The sequence below is a fragment of the Tenrec ecaudatus genome, chromosome 17 (assembly GCF_050624435.1).
Source record: "Tenrec ecaudatus isolate mTenEca1 chromosome 17, mTenEca1.hap1, whole genome shotgun sequence".
NCBI classification, from domain to species: Eukaryota; Metazoa; Chordata; class Mammalia; order Afrosoricida; family Tenrecidae; genus Tenrec; species Tenrec ecaudatus.
Window position 1 is genome coordinate 31023199 of NC_134546.1, and position 22206 is coordinate 31045404.

The 22206-nt window shown below is 43.1% G+C and overlaps 1 protein-coding gene across 3 annotated transcripts in view; it reads right to left on the bottom strand.

Annotated features, from left to right (window-relative positions):
- Positions 1-22206, bottom strand: part of MAP4K3 (mitogen-activated protein kinase kinase kinase kinase 3) — a 180041-nt gene that overhangs the window by 95676 nt on the left and 62159 nt on the right. The gene's annotated exons all lie outside the window — the stretch shown is intronic.

The window sequence follows — 22206 nt, forward strand, 5'->3', positions numbered from 1 at the left end:
TTTTCTATTGCCAAATAACATCTAATATAACTTTGGCATCAATTGGTAATTGTTTTATGTTTGGGAGGATACCCTTACACACCAAGCTTATCAAATGTACCGCCATCGACTCTTCGTGAGACTCAAGGTCCCATGCTGCAGCAGTCCTGGGTTTCCAAGTAGTCCACACACACAGGTTTTCTCTGTACTGGAGTGCCTGGTTACAACTGTTGTGGGATGCAGGAGGGGACTGTACCTGAGACTGGCCAGACAATTAACATATAATCTCTCTCCTCCGATTCCCTCCCCACCCAAATTTGCCAAAATTAGATCTGGGAATCCTATCTCAGTGTCACATGCTGTGGCTCCTGAATGAACACTTGTCATGCAGAGAAACACAAGTGCAGTGAATGCAAATGTGGTGAACCAGAGACTGCAGAAAGAACAAACTAACAACCACCACAATATACCACTGAATCACCCGATTACATGTGTCTCAATGGAAAGTAAAATACAGATGTCAGCTAGCTTCCCAAATTCCTACCCAAATCATAAAGATGAGGTGCTTATAACAAGATCTGACACATCTACTCCAGTATGTCCTACTGTAATGTAATTCACTAACTGTTTGCACCCATTACCAAAACCTACCTTTCCGCCCCAATTACAAGGGAGAAAATAATGGAAAATATGCCAGGCCATTAGTTTCTGTAATAAAGTACGCACAAAACCCAAAGATTTCTCAGCGAAGAAGAAGGGATTTTCATGCCTCTAAAGGTTCAGAAGGAAATCATTGGCCCGGACTCTCATGAGTTCATTTCCCACTATTAAGAATTTCTCATTTTGAGTATGTTAAGGACTCAGAATTAGAAACAACAAAGCCACAATGACACAAATAGCAATTTTCCTAGGCATATAAAATAACTGCCAAGTTTTGGAATTGTGCTTCTTCACTAGCCCCTCAGTTATACTTCCCCCCACCCCACTAGTGAAAGGAGAGCATGAGACTGAGGTTGATGAAGGTGGCGGGAACCGGAGGGCGCTGGCTGGCTGTGGGCAGCCATCACGGCAACCTCAGAGGGAGGGGCTGGTCGAGGAATACAGATCGTTCGTGAAAAGCACTGAGGTGGTGGGGAGTGAATGAGGGTGTCTGGTGATAGAAACAAGGCTGCAAAAGGTATCGGGGAAAACTCCCTTCCTTAAATGTCCAGAAGCTTTTGGAAGCCCCCTCCTCTTTGGCCTTGCCACTATAATTTCCAGGTGTACTGGTGCACGACCTTGTGTTAGGTTGCCTTGAGTCAGAGCCATAATAAACAACTGCAAGCATCACACCATCTACAGTGATCTGTATACATACTGTATTCCTCGTTACATCAGTGTCAGCAGGCCTACATGCGTATGAGTAGACGGGCTTCTAGGCTAGAACTAAGGCTTAAATCATCTTTGCATCTCTAGTATGAGATGAACAAAAAATGTGTTGAATAAATGAATCTACTACACCATAAATTTTCTTCCCCATAACTCTACTTCAAAAATGTCTGTTTCGGGGTTCGTTTCATCCAGAACTTTCCAAGGTTCTGAAATGTTTATGAGCTGGAAATGACTTGATGGCAGTGAGCTTCCTTGTTTGTTTGTTATTTAAAGGAGCCTTGGTAGTGGAGTGATCTGTATACTGGGATGTTAACCACAGGGTCAGCAGTTGAAACCACCAACTGCTCCACGGCAGAAAGATGAGGCTTTCAAAAAGAGAGAGAGAGATGAGGCTTTCTACTCCTGTAAAAGTTTTACAGTCTTGGACACCCACGGGGCAGTTCTACTCTGTCCTATAGGATCACTCTGAATTGGAATAAACTTGGTATCAGGGATTTTGTTTTTTTGTTATGGAAAAAATCTACTGCCAAGTATTCCTGGAACAAGGGGTTACAAACTGGTTTAAAATCTGGAAAGGTGGTAGTTAAATGATCATGTATCAATTTGAGAGGATTAAAAGTGAAGTGGTGGGGTCTAGCCAATGAGACCTCTATGTGGGCATGGCCTACTGCTGAGGACTCTGAGAACTCAGGTATTCCTCCCTGGAGGCAGGAGACAACTCTCTTTCTCTGCTCACTCCCTGTGAGACATCCCTGTCAATTAGACACATGGAACTACTCGAGTGCCCTGAGCCGGAAGAGTCATGGAGAGACCTGCCAGTGCTGAGATGCTTACACCACCACTGGATCCACAAGATTTCCCACCCACTGGCCTGTGATCTTCCTGCATTCAGCATCATTTCATGTGCTTCGTAAGTATGAAGAGGACTATACAGATTGGTATCAGACATATAGGCTAATATTGGACTGATGAACTTGATCTGGACTAGGAGGGACATTTTCTCAATATTCAATTTCTCTTGTATATAAAGCTCTTTCTTGAAGACATGAGTCTCCATGGATTTGTTTCTCTGGTCTACCCAGATGAACACAGTGTGCATCAGGGTTGTGTCCTTTAACCATTCTTAATCAATCTGTATGCTGGGCAAATAATCCAAGAAGCTGGACTTTGAAGAGAAACTTGGCAACTGGAGGAACTCATTAATAACTTGTGATGTGCAGAAAGTGAAGAGGTCTTGAAGCACTTACTAATAAAAATAAAGACTATAGCTTTCCTTCACTAAGAATTACAGACCTCAACATGAACAAAAAACCTCACAAGCAGATCAATAAGCCACATCATGATAAACAGAAAAGCCTGAAGTTGCCGAGGATAACATTTTACTTTAATCTGCAATCAACACCTGTGGAAGCAGCGATCTATAAATCATACGATGTGTTAAATTGAACAAATGGACTGCCAAGGATCTCTTTAAAAGTAAAGATGTCACTTTGAGGACTCAGGTGTGCCTGGCCTAAGCCATGGTGTTTGCCGTTGCTTCTTATGCACACAAAAACTAGACAATAAGTAAAGACGCCCAAGGAATAACTGATTATGGTACTGGAAAGAAATTCTGAATATGCCATGAACTGCCAGAAAACAAACAACTCTGTTTTACAGTCAGAATGCTCAACAAGTGATCCAAAATTGATGGCGAGGAGCGGGTAGAAGGCCTGGTAGGGCTTGATCAAGGGGAATGTAACCACGAGGAATGACTGAAAATCAAGTGAAGGCTGAACATGATAATGGGACATGAGTAAAGTAAAAGGAAATAGAGGAAAGAACTAGGAGGCAAAGGCCATTTACAAAAGTCTAAATTCAGGCATGTTCATATGTGAATATTTATATGTGACCATGCAGAAACAGACCTATGTGCACATATTTATAGGTTTAGTATTAAGATAGCAGATGGACATTGGGCCTCTACCTAAGTACTGCCTCAATGCAAGAACACTTTGTTCTATTAAACTGGCATTCCATGATGCTCACCTTCCTAACAAAAACAGGTGCATAAGCAAATGTGAAGAAAGCAGATGGTGCCCAGCAATTAAAGATATAGTGTCTGGGGTCTGAAAGGCTTGAAGATAAACAAGCGGTCATGTAGTTGAGAAGCAACAAAGCCCACACGGAAGAAGCATACCAGCCTGTGTGATCACAAGGTGTCAGTGAGATCAGGTATCAGGCATCAAAGAACAAAAAAATCATATCATTGTGAATGAGGGTGAGTGCAAAGTGGGAAATCAAAGCCATCTGTAGGTAACTGGACATCTCTTCCAAGAATTGTCTTGGGGAGGAGACGAGCCAGTCAGGGTGCAGTGTAGCAAGGATGAAGCATATAACTTTCCTCTAGTTCTTTAATGCTTCCTCCCCCAAACTATCAAGATCCCAATTCTACCTTACAAATCCGGCTAGACCAGAGGATATACACTGGTACAGATAAGAACTGGAAACACAGGGAATCCAGGACAGATAAACCCCTCAGGACCAATAATGAGAGTAGCGATACTAAGAGGGTAAGGAGAAGGTGGGGTAGAAAGGGGGAACCGATCACAATGATCTACATAGAACCCTCTTCCTGGGGGGTGGACAACAGAAAAGTGGGTGAAGGGACACGTCAGACAGTGTAAGACAATAATAATTTATAAATTACCAAGGGTGAGGGAGGGAGAGAGGGACACTGGGAGGGTGGGGAAAAATGAGGAGCTGATACCAAGAGCTCAAGCAGCAAGCAAATGTCTTCAGAATGATGGCAACAAATGTGCTTGACACGATGGATGGATGTCCGGATTGTGATGAGTTGTATGAACCCCAATAAAATGATTTTTTTTAAAGTGAGCATTTTGAGACTTTGTCTCACATATTTAGACATGTTTTCAGGAAGGTCTAGCCCCTGGCGAAGGCTATCATGCAGCGTAAGGTAACGCATCCGCAAAGAGGAAGACTGAACGAGATGAGCTGACAGAGGCTACCACAATGCAATGGGCTGGGGCAGAGCAGAGTGAGGAGCAGGTGCTGTTCTCGGCTGAACAGGCAGTTGCTACGAGCTGATGTCAACTTGATGGCACAGGTACCACTAACCATCCATGATGCGGCTTCGAAAAGTAACTGTGCACACACACACAGGAGTCCCATGCAATGTTGGAGAACAACGGTGACTCTGGGAAACACCTCATAGGCTGGATGAACGCGAAGGGCAATATGCTGGGTGAAATCAGTCAATCACAAATGGACAAATATTGTATGAGAACACTACTGTAAAAACTCAAAAAGAGGTTTCCACACCAAAAGAAATAATTCTTTGATGGTTACCAGCGTGGAGAACATGCGAGGGGGGAAAAGTCACTGGCGAGATGGTATATGATTGTTTATGCATGGTATAAATGTCTGATTTGGGTGAAGTGGAAGGCAAACGGCAGTATGAAGAAAGGCAATAAAAAAGGAGGTAAATGGGAAAGACTTTGGAAAGTTTGCAAGAGTTCAAGGCTATGGTCCAGCTCCACCTCCACCTCCACCCCCACACCCAACCTCTCTCTTGGGGGATACCACGTCAACTAGCACAAGGTTGTCCACAAAGACGAAAAAAAAATCCTACTGTGTGAGTAGCGACATGAGTCTGCTTGTGAGCAGCATTCCCAGGTGCAACTACTGGTCCCTTGCTGATGGGCGAAAGGAAGGGCGAGGAAACATGAAAGGCGCTCGGAACCAGGTCGTCAGATGGACAGCGCACCACACGTCAGTCTCCACAACCCTGAGACCAGACTACTACGACCCACTGCTTTGAAAGCCATCACCTTGGATGGTTCCAGAGCGAGTGAGAGGGAAAGGCGAACAAATTCAGACTCATCAGAGACCAAGGTTATGGTCAGATGGAGGAAGTGAGGCCCGAGACAAGCCTGCAGACGCCTGTGTTGGGACAATCGTTTCCGATCCGAAGGGCAGCGTTTCCCTGGGACAAAGATCACAGGGCGAGGAGCGGAGGAGGAATGGAACAAGAACCAGGAGGAAGCGGATCTGGATACGCGAGGGCATACTAGGGGATGGCAATGAATGAGTTAAATGTGCATGAACTGTTGACTGTAAAGCGGACCATCTGTTTGGTACACCTTCATTTAAGCCACAATAAAAATTTCTAAAGAATTAAATTTAAAAATAACACTCTCTCTCTCTCTCTCTCTCTCTCTCTCTCTCTCTCTCTCTCTCTCTCTCTCTCTCTCTCATAAATGATGTAAGAACTACTCTCGATGGCAAACACCAGGCAGCACTGAGCAAACAATGGGTGGTCTGGGATCTACGAGAACACTCAGGGGAGCCAGTCAAGAGATTTCCTGCTGCCTGCCTTTACCTGTGTCTATGTCTACACCTGTGTCTATGCCAATGTCCGCCACTCTACGGCAAAAGCTGGAAGGGAGAAAGTGCCCCGCCTCCTACTGCCCAGGGCAGAACAAACCCATGTCCTAGCAGCCAAAAGATGAAAGAAGATTCTTAATCCAATATTGGCGATCCATGAACAATAAGGATGGAGTGAGGGTTCACTTGTACCTTCTCACATATTTAAATTTTGCTTTACAATTTAATACATATCATTTTCATGGAAACAAAACATAGTAGCCCCCTTTCTTTCTAGAAATCGTCCCACCTCTCAAGTTCACTATTCCTTATTACATTAGAAAAATAATGAGCTTCTCCCGTCGGGTGCTACCTAATTAATCAGCGTGGTCACATGGCTGCATTTACACTTCACCTCGCCAACCAGTGCTCCAAACAAAATCCCAACAAGGAATTTCAAGCAACTTTAATTTAGTGTGGAAGACTGAGGAACAATGGACCAAGAATTAGGAGAATAGATCAACAAATGAAGTGCACCTCTTTGGGCAGATTCTAAATGGCGTGCCTCCTTTTCTACATTGTGAAATGTGAAAGCTTGCTGAAGAGTTTTTCTGCCCTTTTATCAAGGATTTTCTATAATGAATATTTTGAGAGTTTAAAAACATCAGACAACCACTGGGCCAAACACTGTGTTCCTAATGGCTTAAAAAGTATGACTTTAAAACAGACATAGAAAAAAGAAAACTTATGATTCCCAAGATCCTCAAAGACAGGCAGCTACAACATGCAGGTGGAATATGACAGTGATGTGTCAAAGTACGCATGACTGTGAGTGAGTTCTAGTCCACTAACAGGCTGGATCACAAGCTATCATGCTGATCCATTTTTGTCATTAATGATTGACCTTTTGTTGAGAACAGACAGAGAACGTAGCACCCGTTCAGGAATCTCTACTCGTACAATTCAATGACCTGGATTATACTCTTCTGAGTCGTCCCTCCCGCTAACATAAAGTCACAGTCCAATCCATGTGGTCCACGGATGCCATGTAAATAGTTCTTAAGACACAATGCTAAACCCCTGCTTGGTTTAGAGAGCTGTCTCCCCAAACGGGGGCGAGCTGGGGGGGGGGGGGCCGTCAGGATGAGATTTGAGGGAGGACTAAAGTGTAGGTGTGATTTAAATTCAGCGGTATTCTGATGCAGGCCTGAGCGGTCTTAGCAAACAAGTGGGAAAAAAACCCAAAACCAGAAGATTCATTTTGAGATTTGGGGGAAGAGTAAAGTATAGGTGAGATTTAAATTAAAAGCCATATTCTGAGGGGCTTAGAGCACCACGGGCCTGCATGTAAAAGGGGCTACACCTCAGGAATGGACTGCAAAGCGAGTTCAAGGTCCTTCTACCATAGAGACTCACACAGTTAAGATGTAAAAGCTGTGTCCCCAAATCTCCTTTTCTGAAGTTCTGAATCTAGGGAAATCAGGGCTGCTGTACAATGTCACTGATTTAGATTCTCCAGGCAAGAATGGGATGCTTCGTTCTTGCTGATAGAAGTACACACAGCCAAGTGTCTCACAGTCTAAGATTTTCAAGCACAAATTCTCAGGAAATAAGCAAGCAGCCACAATCATTCAAAGCTCAGGTCTTGTTCTGGCTCTTTACAGTTGCACCATTCCTGGAAGAAATATTGTCAGTTGCTTTGAGGCTTCACGTGTATCTTGTTATTTGTGGTCTGATAAAACCGGGGCAGAAAGAATCCCAGATGGCAGACCAGGCAGATGCACTAAGAACACTTCAACACCACAGGCAGGAGTCACGAAGTGAATGACAATCCTGAAACCGAGACCTTCAGAGTAAAAGATAAAGAAGTAGATCAAAAGCCGGTGAGCAGAAGTGACTAAGTGAAAACCGTGAACAACGAGCAACAAACTGCCAAGCTGCTTTAGCTGCATCCCGTTCAGTTCACTGCGTTGAAGTTTTCTTTCTGCTCTACGTGTTATGATTTCTTTTTTGAAATATTGTGAACAACATAGGAGAGAGCTGGTTAGTTTAATTTGTAAATTTCCCAAACTTCCTTCTATTATTGATGTCTATGCAAATCCACTCAAAGAATATATGATTTCAGTTCTTTTACATTTAATTGAGGTGTGTTTTATGGCTTGCTGTCGTTGGGCGCCATCAGAGTCAGTTCCAACTTACAGCGACCCTATGTGCAACGGAACAAAGCACCGCCCAGTCCTGTGACATCCTCACAGATGCCCGTATGCTTGCATCCACTGTGGTAGCCACTGAGCCACTCCATCCTGTCGAAGGCCTTCCTCTGTTTTCTGCCCTTCCACTTTACCACGCATCAGACCTTTCCAGGGACTGGTCTCTCCTGATAACGTGTCCAAAGAGTGTGAGACAAAGTCTTGCCATCCTTACTGTTACGGAGCATTCTGGCCGTCCTTCTTTCAATACAGAGCTGACTGGTCTTTTGGCAGTCCGTGGTACTTTCGAGATCTTTGCCAGCCCCAGAACTTAAATGCACTGACTCCTCTTCAGTCTGCCTTAGTCAATCTCCTACTTGTATACCTAGCATAGGCGTTACCCTGGGGGGTGGCTTATGTGTGCTTGAGAAGAATGTGTCCTCTGCGTCCCTAGAATTGTTCAAGCCATCTGGTTCCTTGCTATATTACTGCTACGAGGTGCCATGCAGTCGGTTCCGACGTCCAGCAATCCCGTGTACAACAGAATGAAACACTAAGGTGTCAGCCTGCACCATCCTCGCAATTGTTTTGTCCCAGTCCGCGAGCCCCTGCAGCCGGTGCGGTGCCAGTCCGTCCTGTCAAGGGTCTTCCTCTTTTCCACTGCCACTCTACCCAGCACGACGTCCATTTTGTGTTGTCAAACGATTACAAGTGGTACATTAAAGCCTTCAACTGCGACTGTCCAATGACCTGTTCACCCTTTCTACCTGGTCAGTTCTAGCTTCGTGCACTGGGGGCTCCATGGTTAGGTCCAAGTGTTATCCCCTAACCTTTTTCAAAACAGGCAACTTACAGTGTGGGGCAATATTTTTGTGTGGAGCTAGCTCAGACTAAAGTGTCAAGGATAGCCTATCAGGAAAATGTAATCACTCAGGTACAAACAACAGCCTTCAAAGAAAACCCTTTCCTTCTATTCCAGCACACTATGGAGAGCAATTAATACAAGGAGCCCTGGAAAAGTTCATGGAAAATTCCATGATCAGTTCATTCCATTTTCCCACAAGCTTTTTGAAGGCCCCTCTTTCACTGCCGTACAGGACAGTGGTATGTCAAGCAAAATACCAGTGCCCTATGGGTAAGATTACACACTCAGAATCCATGAGACTTTACACAGATGAGATTACAGGGCGAGATAACATGTACTCGAGTATAAGCCAACCGAATAGCAGCCAAGGCACCTAATTTTACCACAAAAACGGTATTAAAAATGTGCTGAAAAACTCAGCTTAGACACGAGTATAGACGGTAACTAGGCACGTTTTGTCATATTTTCTGCAAAGATACGTCCGCTTTTCGTTAAAGGAAATCCTGGTGGCGCAGCAACAATTAAGTGCTTGCTTTGGACCCAAAGGCTGGTGGTGCAGACCCATCACTGATTCCAGGGACCAGTCCCTGGCGATCTTCTCCTGTAAAGACTACAGCCTGGGAAATGCACCCAGGCAGTTCGACTCTGCCTTCGAGGGGGCAACGAGTCAGAATCCAGCCAACCATACTTCTCATGCGACATTTCTACTTCTGACTTTTTTCACCTTCTGAGAAAGGCTGAAGATAAATTATGAATTGTATGTTTGTCATTCTCTGGATTTGGTGAAAGGAAAGCACTTTCATATAATTAACAGGACAGAAATATAATAAGCTGTTCCTTAAAAATACACACAGGTTTACAAGTTTTATAAGCAGTACCTTGCCAAATTCCCTTAACATTGCTTTCCCTACAACCCTAATTTATAATATTTTAGTAAGAAAAAATTGATGGTATTTTGTTTTAATGCGACAGCAAGGCCCATTATTGAACAGTTATATTAATAGACACTGTGAAAATGGCTGGTTTCTGACTTCAATTAGACAGCATTCTTCTTCTAATTCCTAGAATGGTTCTTAAAAAATGATAAAAAGCCATTCGTATTATTCAGATACCTTACCTATCTACCTCGTGTTACGTCCGCGAAGTGCCTAGTTTCTGCCAGCTGAGAAATGGAGAAACCCTCCCCTCCAAGAGACTTTCTCTGAACTATGCCCTCCTCTCAACCCAAAGTTAATCTGTCCCCGTGACTGTCCAAAGCAGCCTCAAGAGATGCACTTCTCTTGTTCAAAGGAGCAGGCTCGCTTGTCCTAATTGGACTCCCTTGCAAGCCCTCTCAGAGCCCTACTCTATCTTTGAAATCTTTATTCTGTCCATTATCGTTGCTCCTCCCCCTTCCCCCAACTTGCTTTAACATAAAAACTACTTAACTCAACTGAACTACTACTACACGTCAAACCTACGTTCCTATTTCTTTTTCAGCTGGTTTTCCTCAAACAATAGTCAGATCTTTGCTTACTTTTCTTCCGTCTATTCACTGAAGTATCCTAAGGTAGCATATTTCCTTCTAAGGAGGTCGCATACTTGTCTGCTCACTTCACATTGCTGACGACTTACATGACTAGCCCACTGTACACAAGGCTGGGAAATACAGTCTCTTAACATCTTCCCACTGCAGCCTAGTTCTCACGCCATGACACTTAACCACTGCTTTCGCAAGGCTCTTTGACCTTCGAAATCCCAAACCAAAGGCCTCTCATCAATCCGCATGGCACCTGACATCTTTGTAGCACTTGACATTGGCAGCCCTGTACTTCTTTGTGAGATTTCTTCACAGGCTTTCACTGTCCCCCTCCGGCACGGTTCAGATGTGTCTTCCTTCTGTCAGCTTGCTTCTTCATGCTGGCTTCCTTCTCCCTCCGGCCTTACCTCGGGCAACCTAGTTCATCCCTCAAAGTGTAACGACTACCACACATCGATGACGTCCAACCCCACACCACTGGCCAAGACCTCTTTCCTAAGTCTCAGATTTGCATACCAAACCGACAACCTAAGTATCCGCACAAGCAATCTCTCAAGACACAGCTCATGAAAATGCAGTCTTTCTCCTTCCTCAATAGCTCAATTCCAGCCCACTGTAACTACTTGGTTCAAAGTCTCATACTAACCCTCCAATTGCCCCTCGTGGCCATTCTTCCTGTTTTCCTGGGTACACAGTGGCCTAGCTAGAGACTGTATTTCCCGGCCGTCAGTACAGCTGGGATGGCCACGTATGTCCTCAACAATGTAAAACGAGCAGAGTGGTAGGCAACTTCCCCTGGCTTCCTCTGGCTCCCTTCCTGCCAACGGAAGATGGCTATATCCACGGCCTTGTCTCACATAAGCGAATGAACAGCTGCCCTACTGTGCAATGAAACCGTGAGGTGCAGGAAGCACATGTCCCTGAATGACCCGTGGAACAGGGCTGACTTGCCATCCTAGGCTTACCTCAGTGTGCTAGTCTGGTTATATTAGAGAAACAAATCCACAGAAATTCTTATGTATAACAGAGAGTTTTATAAAAAGGGCACGTGAACATCAAGAAAACATCCCAACCCAGTGCTGCCCAAGCCCACAAGTCCAACATTAACCCATATGTCCAACACCAATTCACAAAGTCCTCCTCCATCTCTCAAAACACACACTATGATTCCGACTTCAGGAGGAAAGCCGAATCACTGAACATGTTAAGTATTTCAGTGCTGGCAGCGGTCTCCACACGGCTGCTCCAGCACCCAGGGCTGCATCGGGGTAGGTCCATGTGGCTTCTCCTCAGGGATGTCTTGCAGGAAGTTAGCTTTGCCAGCTGAAGCAGGGAACTGGGTAAGGCAGCTGCACCCTGGTCTGACCATCACAAAGCAAGAGACCCGAGAACTAGAAAGGCGAGGCTCACTGAGCCATTTATCTCTCCGCCCTTCAATGAACCCCACATGTGTTTATCGGCCAGGTTGGCACAAGAAACTAACTATAACTCAATCGACCCTTTGCCAACTTGGCACCTGTACATCATTCTTTAGCCTCACAATTGCAATTAAGTAACACCTACAACATAATCCTATAATCCTGTGAATATGTTCCCCACCTACGAAAGTTTGTAAGACAACCACTTCATGCCTTTAGCCCCCCCCCCCCCCCAATGTTGGCTATCCAATTTATATACCGCCCACTTACATCAACCCAGTGCTCTGAGGAGACAATCATATTTTTCGACATGAAGAAATCTTCATTCCAGTTGGAACCTTGTGAAGTCTGCATCCATAAGCAGAAGTCAAACCCAGACAGGCCATCCATAAAGTCAGTAACAATATGCACCAGTTCACAGGCTCAAAAATCTCCATCTGGTCTGGTCTGGTCTGGTCAACTCAATGTCGGCTGCCTCACTCAGCCTTCACAGGTGCCATTGGTCGCCTTGCCTTTAGACCACGGGCTATCACCAATACTCAACAAACCTATCCCCCTTGTGCGAGGTCAACCCACTCGTCTTTTTTTTTCTTCCCTGTAAACCAAGTCCACAGGAGTCAGTGGCCAAACTCAGCCCATCTCTTTATTGCTGCTTTCTCCCACTTCCACTCCACAAGTAGATCAAGGTGGTCACCTAGCAAGCATCTCAACCTGCCCACAGACTCCCTTTAACATTTAGTCCTAGAGAGGAATTGTCTTCATGGTTCCAGATTTTTTCCAGTTTTTGACAAAGACTACTGGTTCCTGAGTACTCTAAAGCACGGGGTAGGGCATATCTTTCTTTGCAGAGATGGCCTAAACCCATCTAAAGATCAAAGTTTAATGGCGGAAAACAAGTGGGCTTACAAACTTTCTATTTTCCTACTCCCCGCCCCCTGGAAAACAACCAAGTAAATAGTGTGGTTTTATCTGACCACTGGCTAGACAAGAAAAACTACCATGAGGGAGAGATCAAACAAACATCTACTCTCCATCTTATGATTTGTTTCTCCAGTAACCCACTCTCGAGATACCATAATGGGTCAGTCTGGGTACTTTAGAGAAACAAATCCCCAGAAACTCATGTATGAGAATTTCATATAAAGGGTAAGTGCACATCAAGAAATCCAGCACATCCCAACCCAGTGTTGCCAAGCCCACAAGTCCAACATACGTCCGACACCAATCCACAAAGTCCTCCTCCATCTCACAAAACACACACTATGAGACTGACTGCAGGAGGAAAGTCGAATCAGTGAATCTCAGCGCTGGCAGGGGTCTTCACATGGCTACTCCAGCACCTAGGGCTGCTTCGGGGTGTCTTGCAGTAAGTGAGCCTTGCCAGCTGAAGCAGGGCGAGGCTCACTGAGCCATTTATCTCTCTGCCCTTCAATTAACCCTACATGTGTTTATTGGCCAGGTTGGCACAATAAATTTTAACTACTCACTTGGGGCTGTCACACGAAACTTCTACCATTTTAAGGCAATTTTATATTTCTTTTTAAGGATACTTCAACTGTATGCTAATACTTTCACTAATATATTTCTTAACTGGTCTCCTGGCTTCAAGTATCAACTTATATACCTGCCACATTATGGCCAGAAATTTTCTACAACACAGGCTTATTAGTCTTCTCCTTAATAAACTTCTGACTTCCAGTCTGATTTTCTGACACAAAATGCAATGTGTCTTTGTATTCAATCTGGCTCTAAGTATCTCTCTAGCTTCAGATCTTTACTCTCCAAACTCATTTTGGGCCAAGGTACCTCACCCCCACCCCCACCCCCAGACACTCTCTCAACTCCTGCATCATAGTCTCTGGTAAAACCAGAAAACAAAACGTAACCCAAACCCTCTACAAAGTGAAAGGCAAGCGAAAATAAACCACAGCATGTACACTGGTACAGCTAAGTACTCTCAACACATGGAATCCAGGACCGATAAACCCCTCAGGAACGACAATGGGAATAGCAAAACCATGAGGGTAGGAGGGAGGTAGGGGCAAAAGGGGAGAAAGGAGGAACCAATTACAACGATTGATGTATAACCCTTCCTCTCCAGGGGAACAAACTACAGAAATGTGGGTGAAGGGAGATAGCAAACAATGTAAGATAGAAGAATAATAATAACTTATAATTTATCAAGGGTCCATGAGGGTGGGAGAGGGAGGGGGGAAATGAGCTGATACCAAGGGCTCAAGTAGAAAGAAAATGTTTGGAACATTATGATGACAAAGTATGTACAAATGTGCTTGAAACAATTGATGTATGTATGCATTGTTATAAGAGCCTCTACTAAAATGTAAGAGCCCCCAATAAAATGATTTATTAAAAGAAAAAAGAAAGTTCATGGCTCAAATCTACCAATCTCTTCATGGGAGAAAGACAGGCAATCTACTTCCATAGAAACCCTAGTGGGCAGTTCTACTCTATCCACAGGTCGCTGGGAGTCCGGACTGGGTCTGACGGCAGGGAGTGTTTGGTTGTGGTTTAGGTCTGGCAAGCTGTTTTCAAAAGATAAACAGTCCATGGAGCTTCTGGTCTATGCCGGGTCATCACTAGTCAGAATCAACCTCATGGAAACTATTAATGAAAGCAACAAATAATGCAGGACCGGGGCAGAATAAGTGTTATTAAACGGTAGGTGGGTTTGCATCCAACCAAAGGGACCTCAGGAGAAAGGTGTGGCAAAACACTTCTGAATCATCAACCAAGAAATCCCGAGGGTGAAAATCTTGCTCTGACCCCCGTGAGCTCAAAGGCAACTGGTGCTGGGATTCACACCCGAACTCGTTAGTGGCTGCTTTCTCACAGGGACACGTGCTAGCAATCCCCAAATTACTTACATTTACTGACGAACTGAACGAATAGGGAAACATATTGTGGATAACAGAAATCAGTCTTTGCCCCTTGGAGAAAGGGGAATGCGAATACGGAATGAAAAACAATGGCACACGTGTTAGACTGGCATTCCACACCAATCCCAACCCATGGTTTTAGATAGCTGGCTGGATGTGTGCACGAGTATAAATGTGCGTGGGAATATGCATGCAAATACAAGTTTCTATACATCTGTTTCCTAGCCATGAACATGCAGAATCAAAGACAACTGAGCATCCAGATCCACTCACCACTAAAGGAAATCAGACTCAGAGGAGTAACAGAAAACCATAGGACAGCGGTTCTCAACCTGTGGGTCACAACCCCTTTGGGGGGGGGGGTCAAATAACCTTTTCACAGGGGTCTCCTGATTCCTAACAGTAGCAAAATTACAGTCATGAAGTAGCAACAAAAATAATTTTATCGTTGGGGGGGTCACCACAACATGAGGAGCTGTATTTAAGGGTTGCTGCATGAGGAAGGTTGAGAACCACTGCTCTTTTTAAGAGCTGGGCCAAAGACAGTACACAAGAGCTGGAAACAATTTGTGCCAGAAAGTGAGAAGGCACTTAACTCAAGGACAGCACTGACGCTGCATCTCAGGGATGGGGACATGGCTGATCAGAGCACACAGGAGCAAATGAAGGGGGAGGTAGAAAGAGTGAAGCACATCCTGGCCCACCAAGCCTTGAGGATGATATTCCTGCTCAGAGCAGCCAATCCACAGAGAAGACCACATGGCTGGCCCCACTATGACATACAACATCGCTCACAGACCCATAGCCCTAAAGGGGACAACACTGGAGAAACTGTGGCAATTCCGCCCGATCTGATCCCACCACACTGAGGCAAAACACTAAGGGCATGCATGGAACAGAACAGCAAGGGGAACAGAGCAACGAAGTCCAGGGAATACCAAAAATAGACTTTGGTGCCAGGGCTTGGTGCCTCATCAGACTCAACCTAAAAACACTCCTAAAGGCCAACAAACAGTCCTTGAACTAAATACAAGCTTTTCTTTCTTGTTGTGTTTTGTTGTCATTGGCTTGTTGTTGTTGTTGTGTTTTATTTTGTTGCTTGGTTTTGTTCTGTCATGTTTTTTTGTGCATGTTATTATCTCCGCAGGTCTGTCTAAATAAGATAGGCTGGATGAACAATCTGGAGGAGAAAACAATGGGACCGCAGTTCTGGGGGGACATGGGAGAGGGGGAGGTGGGGGAAAGGTAGTGGTGTTAACAAACCCAGGGACAAGGGAACAAGTGATACAAATTGGTGGTCAGGAGGGTGCAGGAGGCCTGGTAAGGCATGACCAAGGGTAATGTAACTGAGAGGAATTACTGAAACCCAAATGAAGGCTGAACATGATAGTGGGACAAGAGGAAAGTCAAAGGAAATAGAGGAAAGAGCTAGGAGGCAAAGGGCATTTAGAGGTCTAAATAAAGGCATGTACATATGTAAATGTATTTATATATGAGGATGGGGAAACAGATCTATGTGCATATATATATAGTTTTAGTATTAAGGTAGCAGATGGACTTTGGGCCTCTACTCAAGTACTCCCTCAATGTAAGAATACTTTGTTCTATTAAACTGGCATTCTGTGATGCTCACCTTCCCGACATAATAGCTGAAGACAAAGCGGGTGAATAAGCAAATGTGGTGAAGAAAGCTGATGGTGCCCGGCTATCAAAAGAGATAGTTTCTGGGGTCTTAAAGGCTTGAAGGTAAACAAGCGGCTAGCTGGCTCAGAAGCAACAAAGCCCACATGAAAGAAGCACATCAGCCTGTGCGATCACGAGGTGTTGGAGGGATCAGGTATCAGGCATCATCAGAACAAAAAATCATATCATTGTGAATGAGGGGGAATGTGGGGTGGGGACCCAAAGCCCATCTGTAGGCAACTGGACGTGTGCTTAAGGAAGGGTCTCAGGGAGGAGACCAGCCAGTCAGGGTGCCGTGTAGCAACGATGAAACATACAACTTTCCTCTAGTTCCTAAATGCTTCCTACCCCCTCCACTATCATGATCCCAATGCTACCTTACAAATCTGGCTAGACAAGATGATGTATAGTTTCAGATAGGAACTGGAAACACAGGGAATCCAGGGCGGATGATCCCTTCAGGGCAAGTGTTGAGAGTGGAGATACTGGGAGGGTGAGGTGGAAAGGGGGAACTGATTACAAGGATCTACATATAACCTCCTCCCTGGGGGGACAGACAACAGAGAAGTGGGTGAAGGGAGACATTGGACAGTGTAAGATATGACAAAATAATAATTTGTAAATTATCAAGGGTTCATGAGGGAGGAGTGAAGAGGGAGGGGGAAAATGAGGAGCTGATGCCAGGGGCTTAGGTGGAACGCAAATGTTTTGAGAATGATGAGGGCAAGGAATGTACAAATGTGTTTTACAAATTGATACATGTATGGATTGTGATAAGAGTTGTATGAAACCCTTAAAATGATTTTAAAAAACACACAATGGCAAAAAATGTGCTGAAAAACTTGGCTTAATCACAAGTATATATGGTAACTGTCTGAGCTATAAGAATCTTTACTTCACTCATCCTACTCAAATATACAAACTTTAAATCTGGCGATTCTTCTTTTCATTTAAAAAAACTTACAATTCATTTCTTATATTCTTTTTTTTTGGGGGGTGGCTATTTTTCATTAATGCATCATTTTGAAAACTACTATTTCAAATATCCCATTCAGATATTCACCTCTAATCTTTCCAACTAAGTTTAATTTTCATTCCAAAAGTTTCTGCCCTTATACAATTAATCCTATGATGTCACCTTTTACTATCTGTACCTGTCCTTATTCTTCTGACTCTGTCCAGATTCCATGAACCAGCACATAACCGTTCCTTTGCAAACACCCTTCCCTCCCCATCATATTTGTTTGGCGAAACTCCAACACTAGTATAACCCCAAATATCCAATTTCTGTACATCTGTATCTGAAAAACAGCTACTAAAGATTTGCTTCAAATCTGTGGCTTTAAATTTCAACTAGGCACTAACGACTGTCAGACCAGATTACTCTTTTTTCATTCTTCAAGGTGACTAATTTGCATATATCATCTTCTTTGCTTAATCTTCAATATACTTTTGACCTCTTATTCTGGGCTTATAACCCTGTCCTACAGATGAAAAGAAAAAAATAACCAGGAAAGACCCATCTTCCCACTACCACTCCAATGACCTACCTAATAATGCACTCATATTGTGCACATCTCTTGTCCCAGTGATTCATTTCTCCCTACTCAGACTTATATATTGACCCCAACTCTTAGAGGACCTGATGCAGAAGGCTTAAGTGGAGAACAAATGCTTTGAGAGTGATTATGGCAAAGAATGTACGGATGTGCTTTATACAACTGATGTATGTATATGTGTGGATTGTGATAAGAGTTGTATGAGCCCCTAATAAAATATAAAAAAGGAAAAAAAAGGAAAATGATTAGGGCAAAAAAAAAAAGAGTTGGAAAACAGTACTCCATTCCTTAGTGAGTATGAGCTGCTGAAGAAAATTTAATAACAAAATCCACCCAGAGCTTCTCATTGCCCTTAAAATGAAATCTAACCTGCCTACCAAAGTCCTGTCAAAACTCAAACCATGTTCACGACCACTGAATCCAAACAAAACATAGCACCCTCTAGCACAGGGTGTAACTGCCCTTATGGGTATCAGAGACTAACTCCTTGAAGGAGAAGAAAGTCTCATCTTTCTCCTGCAAAGCAGCTGGTGCTTTCGAAATCCCGACCTTGCAGTTAGCAGCCCAATGTGTAATGTGTAACCCACTACCCTACCTAGGCCACCTGTAATCTAGTCTTTGCCTAGTTTTCCAGTTCCATTTCATATCATGTTACCAGCAGCTCACAACGATCTAGTCAGACTGGCTTTCTTGCTACCTCACCCTTGTGTTCATTTATTTTTTCAGAGCTACCTGATGTCTGAATTGCTCTTTCCCAAGATTACATTTGACTATCTTCTGTTCAATCAAATTTCAACAGTATTGCCTTATCTGAGATACCACCTACTAGGCCTAAGTAAACTCTAGTTATTTTCAACCACCAAAACCTAAACCAAACTCAGTGCCACTGAATCGATGATGATTCACTTAAGTCTCCCCCCCACCCCCCATGTACTTCGAGACTGTAACTATTTATATTAGTAGAAAGCCCAGTTTTTTTCCTGTGGAGTTGCTGGTGGTTTTGAAATGCTATTATGTGGATCACAGCCCAATGCATAACCACAACGTTACCACACTTTAGGCTCCATAAATTATCTTATTGTTTACATGTTTCTTATTTGTCTCTCAGCTCAGTATATATAAGCTTCTGTAGGCAAGATTGTGTCTGTCTTACCCAATTAGCCTAGCCCTCTAGGACCAATGAAGGCACATAGCAGATAATGAATAGTTTTAAATGACTGACATGAACAGGTTTTCACAGAAATAAGGCATCCCAGCAACCCAGCAAAGCAGGCCCTGGTATCCCTGCCCTCTTAAAAAGCACACTCCTCCCCCCCCCCACCCCCACTCCCACAAGGTAGGCTATGTAGTCTCTCCTGCCCCACAACAAGGAAGGCCCTGGGCGGTACTGAGACAAAGCAAGGAAGGCCCTGGGCGTGCCCACATGGGGCGAGTAGGACCCCAGCTGTTCCTGAGACACAGCAAGTCAGGGTACATCCCAGAGACCTAGGAAGAAGACCTCAGCTTTCCCAATCCCCAGTCAAGGAAGTCCCTGGTCATAGAGACAACCTGGCAGGAGTCAACTGCCTCTATATGCCTCAGCAGTCCACACAAAAGTAATGGCTGTTCCACAACATTTCAGAAACAGTGATGTCACATTATACCCACACCAAAAGAAAAAAAAAAACCAAGAAAAAAACACAAACAACTAAACAACGAGACCCAAAGGATTCCTCTGAAGAAGAGGCCCTGGAAGTATCAGAAACAGAATTCAGGAGATGCATACATGTCTTTGAAGGATGGAGAAAATAATTGAAAAACTAGAAACCCTACACCAAATAGATTTCCAGGAAAGGAAAAACAGAATTTGACACATTCTAAAAGAGCTGAGTAATAAAACTGAAGGAAAGGAAAACCTAATTAGTAAGCTTGAAAACATTTTTTTTGGGAATATAACCAACAAGTGAAACAACCAACAAAAAGCAAAATAATCTGAGTAAAGCCTAAGAATGAGGTGGGATGCCATCAAAAGGACAACCTGTGTGTCACTGGGAACAAAGAAAGCTACAAAGAAAACAGTATAAGAAATTCCTCCAAACCATAAACAAGGAGAACTTAACGACCCAAGAAGCTGAACAACTCCAAACAGGATAGACTGCAAAAGAGAAATGTCATCATATTTCAGTCAAACTTTCCCACACTCAGGAAAAGGTGATAATCTTGAACGACGCTAGAGGAAAAGACAGTAACCTACAAAGAATAACCGATAAGAACAAGCTCGGACTTCTCTGTAAAAATCACGCAAGATGACAATGGAGTGACAAAATCCTGAAAAAAGAAAACTGTCGACCAAGAATCCTACAGTCAGCAAAAACTTTCTCTCAAATACAAAGAAGTAGGGGTATTTGCAAATACGGAAACTTTAAAAGAATTCTTAAAATCAATAATAGCAGACAAATCTTACAGTGACATAGACACATCAACATCCAAAAATCAATACAAAAACAGAAATCAATACAAAACACTGAAATTGAGAAAGAAAAAAAATCAATGAAACAAAAACCACAGCAAAATGACAGCAACAAACCCGCACAAATCAATAATGACATTTACTGTCAATGGATTAAATGAACCAGTAGAGAGGCAGGAAGTAGCAGACTAAATCAGAAAACAGAACCGATCAATCTACTGCTTACAAGAGACACACCTTAAACACAAAGGCAAAATAGACTAAAATAGGATGGAGAAAAATTTATCAACTGAGTTGCAGCCCCCCCACCAAAAAAAATAGCAGGAGAGGCATTATTAATCTCTGATCAAATAGACTTTAAGGTTACAAAAACAAATCATGAGAGACAAAATAAAGTAACATAACGACTAAAGGAGCAATAGAATAAGAAGATATCATATTAAACATATAGACCCCCAGTGAAAGGCCCTCAAACTCTTACAGAGCTGAAAAAAAAATACACAGGTTGTCAACAATAATAGGACACTTCAATATACTACTCTCAAGGAAATAGGTCCTCAGAAAAGAAACTTAGTAATTACACAGAAGAACTACACAGTACAATCAACCAAAATGACCTCCTAGACCAATGGTTCTCAGCCTGTGGGTCATAACACCTTTGGGGGTCAAACGACCCTTTCAGAGGGTTGCCCGATTCATAACAGTAGCAAAATTACAGTTATGAAGTAGCAATGAAATAATGAAAATAATTTTATGGTTGGGGGTGTCACCACAACACAAGGAACTGTATTGAAGGGTCACGGCATTAGGAAGGTGGAGAACCACTGTCCTAGACACATAAAGAACAATCTACACAACAAGAACATAGTTTGTATTCTTCTCTAGTGCATGTGGAACATTCTCCAGAACAGACCACAGGCCACAAAGCCTTAATTTTAAAAGGTTGAGATTCTACAACCCATTTTCTCATAACACATTGCTGTGAAATGAAAAACCAACAGAAAGAACAAGAGCAAAAAATTCCATGGCATGAAAACTGAACAACATAAGGATGAAATATTAAAATTCCAGGAAATAAATGACAACAAGAACACAACATACTCACCTCTTGAGGACACAAAAAACCTGTTATCAGACGATAATTTGTAACAATTAATGCACATATGAAAAAATAAAATATGCCTTAAGTCAGCTTCCTCAACAACTAGAACAAGAAACACTGGGGGAAAGAAATCAACAAGATAAGTTGGTTCTTTGAAAGGATTAATAAAGTTGTCAAATCACCTGCAAACTTAATCTAGGAAAAGAGATGATGCAAAAATATCTAGTGTAACATATGACAAAATAGTAACAATTTATAAATGATGAAGGGTTCATGAGGTAGGGGGGAGTAGGAGGGAGGGGGAAAACGAGCAGCTGATATTAAGGGCTCAAGTGGAAAGCAAATGTTTTGAGAATGATGATGGCAACAAATGTACATATGCGCTTGACACAATCGATGTATGTATGGATAGTGTACGAGCCCCCAATAAAATGGTTTTTAAAAAAAGAAAAAATATATATCTAGAATTAGAGAGAAAAACGATGATATCACAATGGGATCAAACACAACAATTGTTAGAACTTTGCAAGACCGGGTGGGGTTTTTCATTTTTCTTTTTCCGTTCTTTTGTACACAGGGCTGTTATGAGTTAGAAATAACTCAAAGGCACACAACAACTACTACTATGAAAGTCGGTACTCCAACAAGTTGGAAAATCTAAGTAAAATTAACAAATTTCTAGACACACGCCATCTATCCAAATTAATGCAGATTGGCATATAAAACCTCAACAGAACCCTAACAAAAGAAGAAATAGAACAGGTCACTAAAGAAGTTACGTCCAGGAGACGTCTAGGACCAGATGGCTTC